Source organism: Mesocricetus auratus, unplaced genomic scaffold (genome assembly GCF_017639785.1).
Source record: "Mesocricetus auratus isolate SY011 unplaced genomic scaffold, BCM_Maur_2.0 Super-Scaffold_100676, whole genome shotgun sequence".
NCBI lineage: Eukaryota > Metazoa > Chordata > Mammalia > Rodentia > Cricetidae > Mesocricetus > Mesocricetus auratus.
In genome coordinates, this window is record NW_024429266.1 from 1,434,811 (window position 1) to 1,453,150 (window position 18,340).

The 18,340-nt window shown below is 45.3% G+C and overlaps 1 pseudogene; it reads left to right on the forward strand.

Moving 5' to 3' along the window:
- Positions 1-13,930: 13,930 nt before the first annotated feature.
- On the forward strand, positions 13,931-17,812 carry LOC101822513 (annotated as a pseudogene).
- The last annotated feature ends 528 nt before the right edge of the window (positions 17,813-18,340 follow it).

Consider the following 18,340-nt stretch of genomic DNA (forward strand, 5'->3'; position numbering starts at 1 on the left):
GAGGCCCGGGAAGGAGGACTAAGGAGGAGCATGCTGGAGAGCTCAGGCTGTTGTCAGAGCAGACAGGCAGAGGTCTGCTGCTGCTTGCAACTCCTATTTTCCAGCACTCGTCCTGCAGACCTGCACGAGAGAAAAATGAGCATTTAGCCATTTATCACTCTGGCCAGGAGACTGCAGCCATCGGGGTGAACTCTGTGCCGCATGCCTGATGCTCCCAGATGGCCTGCCATGTGGCCAAAAGGGCTGGATACGAGAGGAACAGAATCCACCCCTGGAGCTCCACTGATGGGCAGAGGAAGGACTGGCCCATGGTATAACAGCGTAAGAACATTCTAGAATAATGCAGAACTTCAACTCTGCTCATACAGTTGGATTCCCCCCCCCCCACAACTCCAGAGAGATGAGGTGAATCTGAAACTCCCATTCTAAATCCAACAGAAACAAAGTGATATGCCTGGCCTGAATACTACTTTCCCTGGCGATCTCCAAATGACCAGAGATTTAGATAGCTTCTTATTCTATTTCTCCACCTGTCAATCAGTATCCTTCCAAGACAAGCACAGAGCCAAATGCCTGTTATAACACCATCCCTCTGGGAAATCTTTCCTCTAATAATAATTAAAAAAGTATTTCCTTTGAAAAAGAATGGTCTCCTTAGTCCTGAGAGTTCAGGAATCTTTGGGCCCATGAAGTCCTTCTAAGGACCCTAAACTTAAGGCCCCTACCTGCTTTCCTGATGAGCAGCAGGATTATATCTCATCCTTCTGTTGTTGTTGATTTCTTAAGATTTGTTTTATGACTTTATGCATATGAGTGTTGCGTCTGCATGTATGTCTACATAGCGCATCTGTGTCTGTGCTTGCCTGATGTCCAAAGAGGTCAGAACCGGCATTGGATCTCCTGGGACTGGAATGACAGATGATTGTGAGTCACCATGTGGGTGCTGGGATTTGACCCTGGTCCTTCACAAGAGCAACAAGTGCCCTTAATCAATAAGCCAGCTCTGCAGCCCTGGGTCTGGTTCTTGACATCTCTTAAGTGCCAGGTTTGGAACTCATTGACTGTTTTTTCTTTCTTTCTTTTTTTTTTAACTCCCACACAGGTCAATCTACAGATCCCTGGCCCCCAGCAAAGCTGAGTGACTGACACAGAATTCTCAACCAGGAAGACAATCCAAATGAGGGAAGTCAGGAACAACACAGGCATCATAAGAACAATTGCAAAGCTTTTCCGACCCTGCAGACAGTCTTAAGCTTTCAGTATATGTTCAAACCTAACTCTCCAAATCCCAATAAATGGATAGCATTATCCCCAACTCATAAATGAAGATACTGAGGCTCAGAACGCTTAAATAATTTGCCCAGGGTCGCTTCAACCAGTGAATGGTTGCGTTAGAACTGTTACCTGCCTGTCACCGAGAACTCCTGGGGTCTGCCGGAGTCCTTGGATAAAAGTTCTGCAGGACGGTGACATTCCACATAGAGGGTTCTCTTCTACCCAAAATGCACTACCGTCCCCATATGGTGCCACTCCTCCAAGAGTGTGCCACTGTACCCACGGAGTGTCATTCCATCCAAATTGCACCTCTATCTCCAGAGAGAGTCATTCCTCCCAGGTTTGCACGAGGGTAACACTAAGATCTGTGAAGCTACTGGCCCTTAACCTGAAGCTTCATTCCCCTCCCAGGTTTCCATCCTCCAAGAAAGAGGATGGAGTCACTTCCTACAAGGGAACAGCGGCTCCCGTGACTTTTATTTAAAACTGATGTATATTTTTAGAAACATTCTGGCACGTAAGTACATAAAAAGCTGGGTCAGACAGAGCCTGGGGCAGCGGGTAGAGAGGAGGCTCTGCACTCCAAAGAAAGCTGGGGAACAGCTTCAAAAGGTGGTTTGATTTTTCTTTTCCTCCATGATTTTGATCTTTAAAATGTCTGGAGCCCCAGACAGCCACCGGCAGCTATGTGCAGCAGGAGCTAGCCACCAGGACCTCACAGGACTCTAAAGGCTTCTCGTTAACAGGGATCTTGGATAATGAAAATCTAGGCAACGTGAAAGAGCCAGCAGTGCTGGTATTGGCGGGGACACTGCTGGCTGTGGCCAGGCTCCAGAAGTATAAGCAGGAATACAGCAGGGACAGCAAGAAATGCTGAGCAGCCCTGTGCCACTAGGGGAAACCTGTGCTTCAGCCTGGACCTTCCTCCTGGACAGAGGGAGCTCAGACACTCTCTGATGGTGACAGGCACTGATGAGTTCCCAGGGGAGTCCCAACCCCTTGAGGACACATTCTTGTTTTTTTGTTTCATGCATGCTTCCCCTTTGCTGGGAATTTTGACCGGGCACCATAGAAATAGATATTGTGGTTTTTCTGGCCAAGGTTTGATTACAGGGTCCATAAGAGTGACATCCAAAGACAATGAGGTATTCATAACATGTGGGGCTGCCAAGCACTGGTCTCTAGGGGAATGCAGATCCCAAGTCTCAGACATACACTGACTACCCTTGGCATAGATTTCACAGGTACTAGGCTAGCACACCAGTCTCTCCTTTCATAAGCATATGTGTACATGGATGCACTATATGTATGTGTAAACACACAATCTTTGTGTGTGTACGTGCACACAGGTCCATCAGGCCAAAAATTCAATGACTAGTCCCCAACCCTCCACTCATATTGCTAGTCAGTGCCACATAAAAAACAAAACAACAACAAACCAGACTAGAAATTCTTGCATAAGTGCTGTGAATAAATATTATATGGATAGAATAATGGAAAAATACCTTTCTACTAATTTTATGTTAGTTTTAATGTTTATACAATAAGAATACATTACCTTTTTATAGGAAATACTTGTGGGTGGCTGCTTGTTAGCTTGGGGCATGGGACTCAGCGAGTAGCATGGGATCCAGAATTTTTGCATGTGTTAAGCAAGAGTTCAGTCTTTCAGTTTCAGGCCCTGACTGTTTCCTTTTTTCCCCCCTTCTTTTTAACATATACAATATAACAGATATCTTTTTAAGCCCTTGGCAACTGTCTAGGATTTGAGAAGTAACTGAAAGAAAGGCTCCATCAAAAGTGCTGAGCTTCTCACGCTCCTGAGGGAATGGAGACATTGTGACAGTCCGGTGTGGAGAGGGACTCCAGGAAACCCACAGAACAAGTTCACAGCTGGAAATCAATACTCTAAAGACTTGGTATGCAGCCCACTGCCACCCATATGGAAGAGGCTCTGAGTTCAACCTGCGGCAGCAATAAATAAAAATAGTTTTGGAGTGGGTCCCTGGACTTCAGTTTATCTGTAAAATGAACGCTGTAATAAGTGTGGGGAGACTGTAGGGAGGCATCTTAGGCATCTGCACCGCTGACCACGCCCAAGCATGGGATGGGGAGAGGAGACGCACGTTCTCTCTAGGGACGCGATCGTGTTCGGAGATCAGAGTGTGCTGACCCCGACTCTCGGCTTCTCATGTAAGTGACTTCTCCCTCTCAAATAAAGATAGTACAGCTCCCTTCCCCCCATTTCCAGTATCCTTGGTGTGGCAAGTTTCCTCCGCCTCCTGTGGCCAGGTGTCACTGCATTCCTTGAACACCTCTCCCCTGCCCCCCACCCCTGTTGTTCGTCTGCTTGGGGTCTGCAGGCCTCCAAGTGAAAATGGCAGCTCCCCCGGAGCCATGGGCATCAGGACTGAACTGGAGACCTTCTTGTAGAGATACCACGGGAGTAAAGGGGGCCTTCTCCAGGCCTTGCCCGATGTCTCTAACCACGTGTCCATAACGTGCCAATATCCGTAAGTATTCATCCCATCATTCAAGAATTCATATAAAATGTTCAGCAGAGTTTTACAACGTCTTTCCAATCTCAGAACCTATGAAGGCAAGATAATATCAGGGGTTTGGGGTTTGCTTAAACCCGGCTCTGAACCCCAACTCTGCCTGTGGGGTAGTAAGAATGCCTTACAGACTCCTGGACCCGCCATGCCTTTGACTGAAGATGGGGTTTACTCACAGCTTTGCTGGGGGTATGTTTAAGTGCAAATTCTTGGCAGGTGGTAAGTATCAGCTCTTCCTACCAATCCATACTCCCTCTCGCTTCCACAGAACCTCCTTACTGCTGGCCCTGACTTCAGGAGAGATTGACAAGCGAGGGACAGTCTCCTAAAGTTTTATTCTTCCCAAGTCTCAGTTTGTAGGTCAATATAAACACCAGAAGTAATATTCCTCTACTGTAACCACCAGGAATGTCCGCCTCAGGGCTCGAGGACCAGTATTGTCTCTCCTGTATCTTCCCTAAACTTCTCACAACCACATGTAGACACAGGCACACAGGCACAGGCCCCCCCACCATCTCCACTCTTCCTCATCCCAGGGTTGACTAAATATCTAAGTACTGCCCTGACCTCTCACCACCACTAAATGTCTTCAGATGTTGCTACTTTGATTCTAATCCATGCCTTCTCTTCCTATTATCTCAGCTGCCAACCCCAGGAGACGCATTAAATACATAATGCATTTTGACTTGCATCTGGGCAATGCTGTCTGGTGTGGGGAGGTTACAGCAGAAGCATATGCCTGCTTCTTAAAATTCAATTATTCAAATTCAATTTCTCCTCTCACTCCCAGTCCTCACCAGCATGTAGCCTGAGACTTTTCATTGGATCACTCAACCTGCCGGCGCCGGAGCCAGAAGTTACTGGCTTCTCTTCAACTCGGCCCCGTGGTGGTCTGCCACTATATTATCGCTGTTACACACAAGTGCTGGGTGCTCGGAGCCCAAAGATGAAGGAGACGGAGACACAACCCCTAAGGTGTCCGTGCCTGGTAGACAGAGGTGCACAATGCTGGGCAGCAGTGCTGTGTGAGAAGCACAGAAGACACAGCAATGGGAGAAGGCAGAGGAGAGGGTGGTCCACACCCTGCTGTGGGCATGAGGCGCCACCTCTCTACCATGCGAGTTGGCAAAACACTCAACACTGGGCAGAAACAGACCTCAGAGCCAGCCAGCCAAAGCCGAATGAGGTTGCCCCAGCGCCACACCGCGCTCGGGTGGATTGCCTGGCTTAGTGAAGATGGGAGAGTCCCTCCTGGGCCGTAGCTGACCCCTTTGCCTCTGGACATTGGCCTCATGCTTCTGTGCTGCCCCGAGGCTCTCATTCTGCCTCCCAACGGAACATGTGATGTTTCCTGTGTCGTTTAAGGCTTTAGTTTTGCTCTTTGCTCCAGGAGCAGGTTTGGAGCTCGGTTTAATGCTCTTCACCAATGCTGGCCCGCTATCTGTATCCCCTTGAAGAAAGTCAAGTGGCTTAGCGTGTCACAGGCACTGGAGAGACTCTTGTGTTGAAACAACAGAAACAAACACAAATGAGAAGACTTACGGTGTGACATAAAGTTTGGGCCAAATTATGCAGAGGCCTTTTATCAACTGCTATCTCAGAGTAAGCCACGAGAACCATTAGTATCCAGCGGGGGGCAGTGGGTCTTTTCCACCTTCTCTGTGTGTGAGGCGCCATGATCTACACATACACCTAAGGTGATATGGGGCGCACCCCCTCCCCTCACACACCAATTTCTAGTCTCTTCATTTTACTCCTCAGTGGTCTGTGTCTCATCTACTACACCACAGCCATCCAGCTTTCACCAGGAACACCACAACAGTCTTTCCCGGTGGCTCGCAGCATTCTGTGCCTCCTACAGTCCATTCCAAAGTGTGCTTCCTCCTCGGAGAGCCCAGGCCTTTCAACCCCAGTCATTGCCATCACTGCAGAGGTAAAGGCTTCCCAGCTGGGTGTTCTCCGGACCAGTAAGTAGCACTGTTTTCTGTGTTTTAGGTTACATGAACCCTTTCAAAGTCTCTTGCGACCACTCTGGCTCTGCTGTTGGAATGAAAAGTCAGCCACAGACAATACAAGCACACGGGCCTCCCAATAAAGCTTTGCTCACAGAAACGGAAAGCAGGCTACATCTAGCCTGATGGTTCTCCTACCTCACCCTCCTCCACATTCCTGGTTGTCTCTGCTCTTTGCCACACCGCTGTCCAGGTTCCCAGACCCCGCTTTGACCCTTATGCCCCAGGCCACAGCAAGCCGGCACTCCCCACTTGTGACATCCTGATCAATCTCTCTGCCCACTCTCTCAAACCATGCCTGGATATGAATTCTTTGAGGGGACCTCCCTTGATGCTGCTGCAGGTAACTCCAGCCCTCGGCTCTACAGTGCCCTATGGACTTCTCCTTCATAAGACTCGGCACAGTTTGCAAATGCACAGGACTTTATGGCATTAGCTAAGAGTTGGCCAAATGTCCCATGAAGTTGAGTCTTACTTTGCTTGCTCTCAGTGCCTCCCTGATAACCCTTCCTGGTGCACAGACTATGTTGTTGGTGAATAAATAAGGCACTGAAATTGGCAGAGGCAGAATGAGAAGGTGTGAGCTGGAAGGACGGATGATATATTAAGAGGGAAATTACAAGCTGACACAAGCTCCCCTGGAGCCCTCACACCCTTCAAAATCCATTGACTCAGAAATCCTGCCTGCATGCTCCTTTAGGGAATAAGCATGCACGCATACAGAAATTTAATTCTGCAAGATTTTCATCTTATCATAATAAACAATTAATTGTAAATACATTGTAAACTATCTAGATGTCCCTAAAGCTATAGGAGATAAGCTAAATACACTCATCCATTGAAGCCAGATGTTAGTAATGGTCTTTAAAGTCGTGCTTATAGCTCACAGAGGTAAAGAATGAACTATTCTGTAGCATCCTGTAGTAGTGAATGTGTGGTATTATCAATTCATTCAAACCCTTATAAAATCCCAACACCAAGATGGTTGTCAGCAAAGTGCTTCCTTTGCAAGGGTGAGGGTCCCAAACTCAATCCCCAGGACTCATAAAAATTAAAACAAAATAACCCAAAAAACAAAAATCTCTGAACTTGGTGGCATGTTTATAATCTCAGTGCTGGGGAGGTAGACACAGGCAAAGCCCTGGGGTTCACTGGTGACCAACCTAGGATGTGTGGCAAGTTCCCAGCCAGTGAGAAATTCTATCTCAAAAGGCAAGGTGGATAGTACCTAAGACAAGACACTCAAGGTTGATCTTTGGCCTCCACGCACATACACACAAGAACACACAAACACATGGCATTTTCTATGTACACAGAGAGACAAGAATAAACGTAATGTGTATTGGACTTCGGGTGGCAATGAGGTCTCAGTGCAGGTTTGAATGCCTGGCTCTGTGAGGAGACTGAAAACCTGAGAATTCTGTGGCATGCATTTACCGTCTGCTTTTTTTTAAAAGTCTTATGAAAACTGCAAATAAATAATACATTATATATCGAATGACTTGTACAAATGATCCCAATGTGTTATCCAGCCAAGACGGGCTGCATGATTTGTGGGGTTTGATGGAGTATGACATGGAATCCATGAGCGAGACAGAAGGAACTATGCCATCCTCGGTGGTCACTGCTTTGATTTAATGCGGCATCTTTTAAATTTGTTATTTAATGTTCTAAAGTAAAGAAAAACCTAATGTTTAAATCATTAGCCTGGATTTTAGCAGTCATCTTTCTACTGTGCAGTGCTAGTTTTAAATGCGAATAAAAGCATTTAACTCATTTGCAGGACCCTCAGATCACCTGAGTTTCTTTCTTGCCAGAACTTGGGAAATAATACAAAAAATAAACTCAACCCCTTTTTACTTGATATCAAGGCCATCTACCAATTCCCCCTGTTTGTTATCTCACTGACAGGAGGAAGGATTTAAGAAATGAAGTACCAACCTCTCTTCTCCCTTCCTTGGTATCTCTGGTGATGGCTGACATGGGCCGCAGCATGAGTTTGGAAGGACATGGTGGGGTCTTCTGGTCTTCATATTCCATAAAGCTTTCTTGCTGTCTTTGTACATTAGAAACAAGTCCTGGTTTTCAGGGCATAGTGGCCTCTTCCAACTGCCAGCCTTTGAGTGTAGACATTATACCTTACACTCACTTTTGGTATTTGGGTGTAGGCATTATACCTTACACTCACTTTTGGTATTTGGGTGTAGGCATTATACCTTACACTCACTTTTGGTATTTGGGTGTAGGCATTATACCTTACACTCACTTTTGGTATTTGGGTGTAGGCATTATACCTTACACTCACTTTTGGTATTTGGGTGTAGGCATTATACCTTACACTCACTTTTGGTATTTGGGTGTAGGCATTTTACCTTACACTCACTTTTGGTATTTGGGTGTAGGCATTATACCTTACACTCACTTTTGGTATTTGGGTGTAGGCATTTTACCTTACACTCACTTTTGGTATTTGGGTGTAGGCATTTTACCTTACACTCACTTTTGGTATTTGGGTGTAGGCATTTTACCTTACACTCACTTTTGGTATTTGGGTGTAGGCATTTTACCTTACACTCACTTTTGGTATTTGGGTGTAGGCATTATACCTTACACTCACTTTTAGTTTCAAGAAGGATCCTTGCCTTGTGGAGCCATCAGAATTCTGTGCTTGGGAGGCCACTGTGAGTTCTGTATGCAAGCAGAATGGCAGGAATAGGCTGCCCACATTACCTGTGTTACTTCGGAACTTTTGGGCAGGGAGAGTAAGTAGAAGGAGGAATTTAGGCTTAAGGAAGAAACGCTAGAGAGAGACCAGGGACCAGACAGACAGACATAGAGGAAGCAGGAAAGCAGGACATACAGAATGAAAGAAAGGTAAAAAAAGCCTCGAGGCAAAAGGTACATGAATAGAAACAGGTTAAATTAAGTTAAAAGAGCCAATGGGACAAGCCTAAGTTAAGGCCAAGCACTCACAATTGATAATAAGTCTCCATGTCTTTACTTGGGAGCTAGTTGGCAGCCCAAATAAAATGCCAACCACACTTGCATACAAGTGAATTTTAAAAGACCAGACCATTGCCGGGTGTCGGTGTCACATGCCTTTAATCCCAGCACTCGGGAGGCAGAGGCAGGTGGATCTCTGTGAGTTTGAGGCCAGCCTGGTCTACAGAGCTAGTTCCAGGACAGCCTCCAAAACAATACAGAGAAACTCTGTCTCGAAAAACAAAAAACAAAAAACAAAACCAACCAACCAAACAAAAAAGACCAGACAGTTACTGCAACACTGGTTGTGGCCCAGGCTGTGTGGATGCCTTCCATTCCTTGTTTTGTGCCCTGCTGTGATCTCTGTGGAAGCTCTGGTATGCCTACTGTTGAACTGTACTATTCTTGCTTGGCTCAGTAAGAAGCTCAGATGGTGAACAGGTCTCCCTGAACACCTGAAGCCAGGAGCCAAGTTCACTCCGCCACTTGGAAGCACTCTTTCCCTTGTCCCCATGAGGACGGACACAAGCGTGCCAGGTGCTAAGTGACTCTGTGGTCCCTTTAAGATGACTTCATCTACTGTAGGGATGCTTAAAGCTCCTGAAAGTTGTTGCCTTTGTGTGTTTGCCAGACATGTCATTTGATGTGGGAAAGACACATGCTATTAAAATGGAAATAGATTTCTAAATATGCTGAGCGGCTTTCCTCTGACTTGAAGTATTGTTCTTGCTTTTCCAAACCCCTCCCCTGGAGTCACAGCCAGAGAGGGGTATGGATTACATTCAAGTGTGCATTTCACTACATCCCCCCCTTCTTTTTGTTCCCCGTTTTGATGGATGGGATGGGGCTGGCAAGTGTCCCTGGCCTAGAGGGAGTCAGGACATGAGCTTTGGTCATCACTTTTCACTACCTGCCATATTTCCCTATTTATCATCTGTATCCTAGGCATCTCTTGTAGTCTGAAGGAAAAAAAAACAGTAGATGTTCAGTTAATGCCTCCTGATGAATGAGCAATGCTTGTAGGGTTTTTATAAATGAATGAAGTTCCTAATCTACTCCAGGCACATGTATTCAAAATTTCTCTCTCACTGACCCCAAGACTGACTTGTCTTAGAAACAACAACAAACAAAGAATGACATATATCCTGGGACTGAACAATAGAAAAACTTAGTTAAAAAATATTTCTATCCTGACATCCAGGTTTCCACCAAATGAGATTCATTCCTTCGAGTTAAATAATTTCTGAAGTCTCCTTTTAAATGTTGAAGCTCCAAGGAGGAAAGGGCACACTCTTTTCTCCCCTCAAGAATATTTTAGCTCATCAGTTAAGAAGTGTTTGCCTTGGAAACGAGAGCCAATGGGGCAGAAGTGTCTGAATGAGAAGGAAGTTCAGGCTTTTTTATTTTTTTAATGAGGCTATACAAAGCAAGAACACACACACGCACACATGCACACGCACACACACACACATGCAAGTGTGCCCAGGCATATCCCGGGAACTTAATATGTGTGGTCTGTGACTCAAAAAGAGAAGGGGGAGTTGTTCACATAAAGACCCACACAAGGGGAGAGAAGTGTTGATGTAAAGAGAGAAATAACAAATATAATTCATGCACTTGAAAATTTTCCCTGACTGGCATTCCTGCTTACTGTTTATTTCCCTCTGGTAACGAGCCACTCTATCCAGATCCCAGCCTTCTGAGAGGGTGCCCTGCGCTTACTCCAGGTTGGCAAATGTTAAAAGGTTGGGAGAGGGGTTGGTCGTAGGATGATTAAAGCCAATAAGCACTTAGGAAGAGTTGACTAAAGCAACACAATGGAGCTTGGGTGAGGGACCTGGAGCATTCACGGAGGGCTCCGTCTTCCAGGCAGGGTGCAGATCCCTCACAAAATGAAGGGGGGCGAACAGAGCAAAAATTTAATGGGACTAAATAGGACACAACGGAGTTGACAAGAGAGTGGTTGAGCCGGGCGTTGGTGGCGCATGCCTTTAATCCCAGCACTCGGGAGGCAGAGGCAGGTGGATCTCTGTGAGTTCGAGGCCAGCCTGGTCTACAGAGCTAGTTCCAGGACAGCCTCCAAAACAATACAGAGAAACCCTGTCTCAAAAAGAAAGAGAGAGAGAGAGAGAGAGAGAGAGAGAGAGAGAGGTTGAAATTTCACAAGAAGATGTGTTATTGCAACACTTGTCACAGTTGTTAGGATAAAAGCATGAGGGGGGAACCTTGGCAGATTCCATGTTGGACGAAGTTGACTGAGGCAGAGTTTAGTGAAAGGGCAAGCGGGGGTAGGGAGGTAGGGGGTGGGGGGAAGGGGGTGGGGGTGGGGGAAAAGAGAAAAGAAGTAAAGAGACATAGAGAGGACAGAAGAGAAGAGGGAGACAGGAAAAGTTACAGCAGGAAAGAGAGACTAGAAAGCAGAAAGAGCGGGAAAGAGAGATTGGAAAGAGAGGAGCATGAAAGAGAGAGAGCATAAGTGGGCACGAGGTGGGTCTGTCTTTTAAAGGGGTCCTTTGCACCTGGGCTGACAAGGGCACTGCCTGAGTGCATTCTGCCAGGTGACAGGGGCAGGCCAGCGTAATGCCTGAGTCTTCACAACAGTGACCTGATATCCATGAGAATAAATCTGGAAGAAGAATCAAGCATGTAAGGAACAAAACGATCCTTGGTTCGAGGAGGAGCGGCTGTTCATAGACTGACTCTGTGAAGGTTGAACAGTGTGGCTTTCCTTTGCCTCATGTTCGCTTAATGCCGGTGTTGGACAGTTCTATTGACACCTTGTGGAAAGCAGAACTCTTCATTCCAAGAATAAGTTTCCATCTCCTGCCCCTATCTTCTCCAAGCCCAGTCCAGATTCCAAAGCTGTGAGAGATGGGGAAAACAAGAAGAAAAAATTCACGATGTAATTGCCTTCCTTGCTTAGCCAGGAAAAGACTGCCTTGTTATCCTTACCTTCCCTCTTGTACATCCTTAGGGAAGAGTGAGAAATTTTCAACTTGTTTACCCAAGTCATTATCAGAGTAGATTAGAGGTAGACACTTTGCATGCCAGGGAGAGATAGATAGATAGATAGATAGATAGATAGATAGATAGATAGATAGAGATAGAGAGAGAGAGAGAGAGAGAGAGAGAGAGAGAGGATTATCAGTTTAGATAACAGCAAACAAACCATACTTAAGGCTGATTCCAGGATGACATCAGTGTCTTCACACTCACAGTGCTCTCGTCATTAAAGTAAGATCAGGACAGTGGTTCTCTCTCCAGAACCTGTTATACATGAGAACAAACAACTCTCCCTCTCTGTTAGACACACACACACACACACACACACACACACACCACACCTCCCTCTCTGTTACACACACACACACCACCTCCCTTTCTGTTACACACACACACACACACCTACACACACACACACACACACACACACACACACACGTACTGACTTTACCATCACATCCTCCATAGATGTCATGTGATTCTGTGTCCTAGGGGTAGACAGGCACCTAGGGAACATGACAGAAAAGTCACCTCTTAATCACATACTCCTTACCTCTGTGTCTGTCTTGCAAAGCTCCCAGGCACCCCCCCACCCCGGGACTTCTTTCCAATCTCTCACAGTTCATTTCTGTTCCCCTAACTCTCGTTGACTCCTTGCCTAGCCAAAGACTGAAGAATCTCACCAATACTTCAAGTTAGTGGAGTTTGTCTTTGAGTTGTCTTGGTGTTTCCCTTGAGCTGTCCAGTGCCCTCCAGCTCCCCGCCTCCCAATCAAGATCTGATTAAGAAAGGGCTCCTGGCTGTTGGCAATGCATTGCTGTGACAGTTTTCATTCCACCTCTCAACTCCATCAGCAGCCTTCCCTGTGTGCCCCGCAAGGACATCTGGAGTGCCGGCGATGAGACGTTAAGATAGAAAACCGAGCGTCTCTGTGATTCTGTTTCCCCACTCCCCTGCAGTGTTTCTGAAAGTGAAGTGGAGAACTCTGCTGCTCAGAATCACCCAGTGCAGTGTTGACACACGCGACCAACTGCCCTGCTTCTCCCAAAGGCAACAACAGGAAAGCATGTGTCAGGATGAGCAGAGATCCTCACAGGTAAGGCGTTCTGGGGACTCTGAACTACAACTCGAGATTCGAGCTATGCTTGACCAACTATTTGACTTCCTCCTAGGTACCCAACCCCACTTCCACATGACCCAAGCTACTGCATGACTTACCAAATGGAAAACAAGTATCCAGAAGAGACAGTCTGCTCTGGACTTGCCAAATAGAACTTGATACATATCCCTCCCAGCTTAAAAATAACTCCAAAAGCAGTTGGATTTGTCCCTGGGCTCAAAAGCAACTTAGTAAGTGAATGACAAGAACCTGCTCAAGACAGAGTTGAAAGCTGTCTAAAACCAGAATTGTATGCCGGGCGTTGGTGATGCATGCCTTTAATCCCAGCACTCAGGAGGCAGAGGCAGGTGGATCTCTGTGAGTTCAAGGCCAGTCTGATCTACAGAGTGAGTTCCAGGACAACCTCCAAAACAATACAGAGAAATCCTGTCTCAAAAAAACAAACAAACAAAAAAACCCCTAAAAAACAGAATTGTTCACTGTCCTTCAAATCATAGACAAGCGCATGCCATAAGTAATCAGTTGAAAGTCTTTATGCCCGACCTGGATGCTTCACATGTTTTCTACTCTCAAAAATGTTTTACCCTTTGTAAATTCTGACCTTCCCCTGAGAGGCTTCCAGAGTAGTGATAAAGCACAGAAGGCAGTCACAGGCTCATTCTAACTTTTCACACAGGGCTGGGACTCTGCAAGAGGCTCTGCCTCTGACACATGTGATACACGTTACTATGCATGTAGCTAAAACTGATGGGCTCCTTCCCATGGATGACACAGCTCACAGTGCCCTTCCTCTGTGTGAGAAGTGTTGGTCATGAGAGTCACCCAGACACTTGGGCTACAGAAGGAGCATCTGCTGTGGAGGTCATCAGTCGGACCTCAGAGGCCGGGAAGAGGAGAAGTCTGGAAATACAGACATGCTGTGGCTGACTACAAAGGCCGTGGCTACCTGACCTGTGATGAATGACCTCTTCACCAACACGAACATGCCTGCCTCTCACAGTGAGAAGGACCAACCTCCTATCAGAGGCTGATTTGCTGACCCACCCTGAGGATGACCCAAGTCATCCAGTGGCTGAGCTTCTAAGGAGCACATCTCCATAGAGTCGGTCCTTTCGCAGAACAAAAACTGGGCACAGCAGAAAGTAAATGGAGCAGAGCTGGGGTGAGAAGAGACTGTCTTACATGCTGATAAGCAGTTGCGTCAGGAAGAGGCCTGGGTTTAAGGTCTTGTTTTTTTGTAGTGTGTGCAGTGTTTTCTACCCTCAAAAGGCTTTACCCTTTGCCAATTCTGACCTTCCTCTGACAAGTTTCCTTTGGCTTAATGAAGTTCTCCAGGGTGATAATGAACTATAGAAGACTGTCATGGGCTCATTCCCACTTGCAAAACCATCACAGACAAACAGCTATTAGTGCTAGAGTAAAGTAGTTATACCACCACTACCAACACCACACCAGGGTGTTATGTGATGTTTTCTTGACCTGGTAAGGTCCTGAAGCCCTTCTCTGCACCCCAAAAGCACACAGACGCTATATAGTTACAAAGTTGTTGGTCAGCGACTATGGCTTCTTATATGGCTAGCTCAGTTTTAATTATTAACCCATTTCTATGAATCTAAGTATCTCCACATGGTCTTATCTTACCAGAGAAAGATCCAGGGACCTGTTACTTCTCTAGAATCCTGCATCTGACTGTTAAGCATCTCCACAGACAAGAGAACAATTTCATGTTTGCCCCTGCTTATATATTGATTCTGCCCAGCTATGTCACTTCCTGCCTGTCTGTACAGACCTACAGACCTCTATGGTTAGCTAGTGGTAGTTTCTACCCAACTACTTCACTTCCTGGGATCTCAAGATGACTCCTCTCTGCCTATACTCCCAGAATCCTCCTTATATCCTCATTTCCCAACTATCTTGCTGCCCTATTGGCCAACAGTATTTTATTCATCAACCAATAAGATAAACATTTACACAGAAGAACATTCCCCACCATCTCCTCTTTTCTGTCTAAATAAAAAGGGTCTTATCGTTAATATAGTAAAATTATGTATAACAAAACAGTTACCAAGTATGAACTTTAGTTACAATATTTAGTTCATTAACATTTAGCAAGATTTTTAAAGAAAATATTCTATCATCCATCCTATCTTTGTGAATCTATAGTCTTATATGTACCTTATCTTTTATCATAACTAAGGAAAACTACAACTATCTCTCTTCAACTCCATCAAAGACCACAGAAGGATAGTATATAAACTCTAGAATTGATAGAGACATCTTGTTGCCTGGTCAGTCACCCAAAGTTCCTCTGTAACATTGGGGCATCCGTCTTCAGCCCATAGGCCACAGTGTGTCTGGCAGACTTCTCAGCAAAGCAGGGAATTTTAAACTGTCCACCTGCATTGGCAGTTTGTCAGTCATTTTTTTTTCCTGCGTCCTGCAGAATGTCTTACAGACTCCTCCATGAAGCAGGAACCCTTCAGGATGTTCCATCTTGTTTTGCAAGTTCAGCAGTCACTTTCCTGTGGGTCCTGCATGTCCAGTTTATACAGCAACAAACAGTCTAGGCAAGAGCAACTTCTTGCCCAAATGGCTAATCTTGCCATATTGACAGCAAACTCCATAATGACTTTCTTCACTGCCCATCTTCCTATCAGACGTAATTGGTGTTGCCAGGATAAGTTGTATCTCACTGTCAAGAAAAACCTTAAGCCATGTTAAACACCATATTCTATAGGTCTTTGAAAGGTTTGAAGACTATCCATCTTAAATATATCCCTGTGTATCTAGAAAACCTAAATATAAGTTTTGATTATTATAGGCGACTATATACAATCTGTACTTAATTATGCATTACATTTTAAAAGATTTGTATAAACACAATACCTAAACAAGAGGAGAAATTTACATATAACAAAATTGACCTTAAATTTGTATCAATAAATGAAAATCCATACCAATGCAAAGTATTCATTTCTATATCACATTTCCCTTTTTCCTTTTAAAAGGAGATTGGCTGTGATCATTAACCATTTATAACCAACCCCATTTAAATGAAAACACACATTTAAAACAAATTTGGGAATGTGGGTGTCGTTCTCTCCAAACTGCTTCCTGCGTTTGGGGGTGCTGAAATACCATGGGGAATCCTTAAAAAAAACAGAAATCCTTGCTGGAGTAGTCTGTGACTGCATCATCTTAGCTGTTTTGGATGTAGGATCATCAGAGGCCTTGCTTGGTGAAACCATATTAGTCTGGAAGGAACCCACAGCTTTTCATTTTCTGTGTAAACAAAAGCAGAAAGTCTTTTCCAAAGTAACCTGTCCTTAGACTTAAATTTTGAAGACAAAGCATTTTTAAAAATATATAAATTGGATTAATCCAGCACCATTTCTTTTAGGAGTTGTTGTTATTTACTCAGTAGACAAACAATTCAAAGACAACACAGTGCCCTGCAGTATCCAGACTCTCTGTGTATTTTCCATCTTTACGTGGCTTATTCATTTACTTATTACTCTATTTCTTTTACTTTTATTTTTTTCATTGTTTTGAGACAGGGTCTCTCTGTGTAACTTTTCCTGTCCTTGAACTCATTCTGTACACCAGGCTGGCCTTGAAATCACAGAGATCTGCTTGTCTCTGCCTCTCGAATGCTGGTATTAAAGGTGTGTGGCACCCACAACCAGCTACTCTATTTCTTTTTATCTTTTTTTTCCTGGAAAAAAAAGAACAAACCAAAAAACTTTCTCTGAACTTTTTCTTTTCTCACCAAGCCTAGGTAGTCAACAGTTGTAAAGTATTCACCAAGCCTGTTGGATTGAGGCTTTCTGAGCCGCTTTCTCGGGGGAAACTAGACTACAGTGTGGAGCAGCAGATGCCAAAGCTACAGCAGCCCCACCTGTGGGGGAGCCTGTACACACACACACTCAGGGAGCTTAAGGTCACCCACAGCTTCCAAGGTGGAAAAGAAATAAGGGACAGGAAGCCAGCACACCATGCCCTGTGCCAATTCTCAGCTGCTTTCTGCTACTCTGACTGATGAAGTGTTCAAAATCGGGAACGTTGAGATTTCACAGCTCGAGATAGAAAAAGCGACGGGAATAATCAGATACATAGAAGAAAATAAGCTCCAACTAATATTGTTTACAAAATAGAATCCACGAAGGCTGTGCCCGTGGATGTTCGCCAGTGGATTGACACACATGATGCCAGTGGTGAAAACATTGTGGTTCCTCCAGAAACTCTCTAAGGGTCTTCTCAGGATAAAAAGAGTCTGGCAGCCTTTAAGATTATTCCCCTGGAAGACACGAATGAGTTCACCACACATATTCTGGAAGCAATCAGCTTCCACATGATGATCAGTAACTCCAACAACCAGCCTCAGTGGGGAGGACGTCTAGCGGCTGACCAGGAGTGGGTGAACTCAGGGAACTTTGTCAGGGGCATGGGGAGAACTTCTTGCCAGCAAATGGCCCCACTCTGGCCCCAAGCCAAGTGCCAGATTTGATCAAGGTTTCTCAACACCAGGAAGACCAAACTTTAAAGATCGTAAGAACCAGCTCCAGCACACATCTACAACCTCAAGCAAGGAAGCACACAAGCAGTGGGCTTTCTGAGCAATGAGGGCCTCCTTTATTCTACTGTGGATGATAGTCACTTTAACTCCACAAGAGCAACCGGAGCTCTTTGGGTACCTGAGATATTTCCAGCTGGACCTGTTTTCATCATCTGTTGTCTCCAGCCGTGCAGGTTTGGATGGCGACTTCTAAGGAGGAGGCTTCAAACAGAAGGAAGGTCTCAACTAACACCCTCTTGAAACTTACTGCTGTTCTGTTTTGTTGTTTCAGGCCTCAAAAAGGAGGTAGTCAGTTGGCAAGGAGTAAACCAGGCTGCGATTTCATAACTGAAGTTCCAAATGAGCTAGTTAGAACCCCAGGATGGACAGACAGGATTGAAAGAGGGATAGGACCAGGAGAGTGAGGCAGGGCTGCTTAATACTTGGAAGCTTCTGTTCTTGAAAGGCGTCCTGTGGGGGTGATGAACAATACTAGGGCCTGTGGACTGAGAGCCAGATAAGGACTCTCCCATTTTTGCTTCCTGTGCTGGGTATGCAGCTTTACTTCCAAAACTGCCTTCCCTTCTTGTCTTGCCTGTGGTTGAAAGTGGTTTTATGTGAACATGGTAATGAAGGGCAGAATACATAAGAAATGTTGCTACAATATGTAAGCAGAGGTTCTGCCCCACCAGGTCCAACCGCCCCTGAGCCCCAAACAAACACCCAGACACTATATTAATTATAAAAACTGTTGGCAGACAGTTAGGGCTTCTTATTGGCTAGCTCTGTCTTAATTATCAACCCGTCTCTACTAATTTACATATTTCTACATGGCCTT